At 39.2% G+C, this 3,989-nt stretch overlaps 1 pseudogene; it reads left to right on the top strand.

Annotated features, from left to right (window-relative positions):
* The first annotated feature begins 3,364 nt into the window (after positions 1 to 3,364).
* Positions 3,365 to 3,880, top strand: LOC102851940 (annotated as a pseudogene).
* Positions 3,881 to 3,989: the final 109 nt, after the last annotated feature.

The raw sequence follows: 3,989 nt of genomic DNA, 5'->3' as shown, positions 1-3,989 counted from the left end.
GTATCTTCTGATGTGATTAACTATCTGTAAAAGTCCCCTGGAGGATCAGATATGGAATGGTCACAATTCATTGGTACACAGTAATAGTAACAGAGGGCTTTAGAGGGAGTTCTGGTGGCTTAATGGTAAGGACTTGTGCAGTCACATAGATATGTGATTCAAATCCTGCAGTTGTTCCATAGGAGAAAGACAGTCAGTCTCCTCCCCTGTAATTTCTCTGAAAATCCAGTGGAGGATCAATCATATGTGATAGTACTCAACAACTACAAGAGGCTCCAGAGCAAGTTTCAATTCTAATTCAAAGGCTGCACTTCTAGTTTGAATCCACCAGAGACTATGGGATAATGATAGGCAGTTTATTTTGTTGTTAATTACAATGTCTTTTCTAGCCTCAGAAAACCAAAGGAGGATTGTTGTAAGTCGAAACCTATGCAAGCCAGAATGATTGAATGAGTGAGGCAGGTGAAAACTCAAATTCTCTACAACTAAGACAACAGAAAACAAAGAAAGGAGGCGCAGATGTAAATAAAAATAACAAAAGGTCTCAAAAAAAAACATAAGAGATAAAAGAGAAACAGATAACAGAGAAAAGATTGATATTATCAATATCCATGAAAGCAGTAGTCACGAAATCAAATGACATATTGACCTGAACAATACCGATGGATGCTTTGGGCAATATGTTGAATGATCCAGGAAGCATCAAAAGAGGATGGACAAAATATAGAGTATATATAGACTGACAGAACACTTTCTGAAAAATTAATAAGAATCAATAGAAATAAAGGAGTAAGCTAAAGTTGCACTGAAGATACTGGCAAAAAAAAATAAGGTTCCAGGAATCAATGGGATACCGACTAACTTGTTTCATCTAACAGATACAACCCTAAATGCACTTATCAGTCTACGCCAGGAATTTGGAAAACAGCTATCTGGCCAACTGACTAGAAGAGATCCATATTAGTTCCCATTCCCAAGAAATGTGATCCAGCAAAATGGGAAACTATGACACAATATCATTAATATCAAATACAAGGAAATTACCACTGAAGATTATTGTAAACTGCCAGAAGTTCAAGCAGGATTTAGAAGAGACCGTGTTACCAGGGTTATCATTACTACTGATGTCAGATGGATATTGTCTGAAAGTAAAGAATACCAGAAGAAGGTCTGTTTGTGCTTTATTGGCTATGCAAAGGCATTTCACTGTGTGTATTATAACAAGTGATGGCTAAATTGAGAATAGGAATTCCAGAACACTAAATTGTGCTTATGCAAAACCTATACTCAGACAAAAAGGCTGTTGTACAAACAAGCAAGGGAACACTGTTGTTGTTGGGTGCCATCGAGTTATAGATGACTCATAGCAACCCTATGCACGAAAGACCTGAATACTTGTATAACTTTCATTGTTTCTCCATGTCATAGAGTTTCTAGAGGCAAGTTATTTCAGAAGCGGATGCCACTCCTGCTTCCAAGCTTGTTTTAGTAGGGGAGCCCCACCAAACACTGTTCACAATGGGTAGCCATTATCACATTTGACACAACTATGCCACAGTGTTTAACATCAGAACAAGGGCGAGTTACCTCTGTATAGCAAATGGACAGACCACTGCTATACCACTTAGAAAAATGTTTGACCAAAACCCATTAAAACACAGCCCAAGGGCCACAGGGAAGGGGGCACAAATGTGTTTTAAAATAGGAGGCCAAATAAAATCAACTCACACTTAATAGCAAGTAAACATTCCACCCTAATCCTCACAAGAACCGGAAAACAAGCCTCTATAGAATCTGGCTGTTCCAGAAGACTTCCAACCTGGATTCCAGCCCAAGGGGACACTACATAGTTTAAACTAAGAAAAGCATGTGTCAGAGTTGTGTCATTTATCTACATCTATTCAATCTGCATGCTAAAAAAAATTATTTCAGAAGTAGGAATCTATGAAGAAAAAACTTGGCATCAAGATCAGAAGAAGACTTGTAACTCATTTGTGTTATGGAGACAACACAACCTTGCTTGATCAAAGTGAGGAAGATTTGAGGCACTTGTAGCACAAGACAAAAGAATACATCCTTCAACATGGATTCTATCTCAACATCAAGTAAATAAAAATTCTTACCACTGTATCAATAGATAACATCATGATAGATGAAGAAAAAGATTGAAGTTTTTAACAATTTCACCTTATTTGGATCCACTATCATCAGCAGTCAGGAAATCAGGATACATATTGCACTGGGTTAGTCTGCAGTAAGACACCTCTTCAGATTGTTGAGGAGTAATAATTTCAGTTTGAAGACTGTACAATGAATAAGGATGATAGAAGAATTAATGCCTTTGACCTGTGGAATTGGAGAAGAGTACTAAACACCCTACGGAACTGTCAAAAGCACAATCAAATATGTCTTGGGTAAAGAGTAGCCAGAGTGCTTCTGGAAAGCAAAGATGATAAAGCCTGTTGCTAGAAAAGGCTATTCCTTGGAGAGGAATATAATTCTGGGAAAAGTGAAATATTGGTGAAAGGAAGACCCTCAACCCAATGAAGTGACACATTGGCTGCTACAATAGGTTCTAGTATGTTAGCAAGTGTGAGGATGGCACAAGATAGGACAGGGTTCAGATCTTTTGTTCATAGGATTGCTAGAGGTCATACTCGACTCCATGACACCTAAAAACTACAACACAGAAATATGGATCTATATTTCAACCACACAAAAACTTCATTATTCATATCATTAAGTTGTATAATGAACTATCTCAAACATTTAAAAAGCCCTTTCATCTTCAATATTATAAAATACAATGTCTACACTCCACCTCTTGTTGATCAAAACTGTATGCAGTAATCCACTCAGACAAGATATGCTACAGCATTACATAGGAATAATAGACCTTCTCTTCAGTTATATAAAACAGACAATGGAGGAAAAGTTTATTTAAGATATAGATTTTATGATGCTATCAGAGTTTTTAAAATAAGAATAATTACCATCTTGTCGTGTACCATAGAATCAGAACTAACTTGTAGCTGTGACCCTCCAGAGGGTTGTCAGAGGGAGTTAATTGCATGGGAGGAAATTGTCCATCCTTCTCCAAAAGAGCAGCTGGTGGTCTCAAACTGTGTTGCCTTGGGAATTGCAGCACAGCTTCTTGCCACTAGGCCACCAGAGCTCCCTAATTACCATCAAGACACTTAAAAGAGGAACAAGGTGCGAGGGGCTTCTGAGAAGTTGTGAGGGGCTTACAGGGGAAGTTTCTGTCACAAGGCCCCAGTGGAAGGACTGCACCTGGGAAGGATCTTCTGTTGAGTTAGGAGTTGAGTTTCCCAGGAGGAAAATGGATCACTCCCATCATACAGGGATGAGCCATATGGACCACATGGACCACGACAGTACTACTTCATCCCCATCTCCCTCCCATGGTGACATGATGCATATGACCTTCTATTTTGGCTTTAAGAATGTGGAACTATTGTTTTCTGGTTTAGTCATCAATACAGTTGGAGAAATGGCAGGAGCTTTTGTAGCAGTGTTTCTATTAGCAATGTTCTATGAAGGACTCAAGATAGCTCATGAGAGCTTGTTGCGCAAGTCACAAGTCAGCATCCACTATAATTCCATGCCTGTCCCAGGGCCAAATGGAACCATCTTTATGGAGATACACGAAACTGTTGGGCAGCAGATGCTGAGCTTTCCTCACCTTCTGCAAACAGTGATGCATATCATCCAGGTGGTCATCAGCTACTTCCTCATGATCATGTTTATGAACTACAATGGCTATTTGTGCATTGCTGTCACAGCAGGGGCTGGCATGGGATACTTCCTCTTCAGCTGGAAGAAAGCAATAGTTGTGGACATCACCGAGCATTGCTATTAACATCAGACTCCTATGATGTGGCCTTATCAATTGCAACAAGAAGCAGTTTGAGACTGGAAGATGTGATTCCTACTCCTTTCATTTCTTGCTCCTTGTCTTCTTACACACA

Source organism: Elephantulus edwardii, unplaced genomic scaffold, assembly GCF_000299155.1.
Source record: "Elephantulus edwardii isolate Elephantulus edwardi_28Jun2011 unplaced genomic scaffold, EleEdw1.0 scaffold00335, whole genome shotgun sequence".
Taxonomy (NCBI): domain Eukaryota; kingdom Metazoa; phylum Chordata; class Mammalia; order Macroscelidea; family Macroscelididae; genus Elephantulus; species Elephantulus edwardii.
Note: the sequence above shows the minus strand (reverse complement) of the source record. Positions and strands in the feature narration are given on the sequence as shown.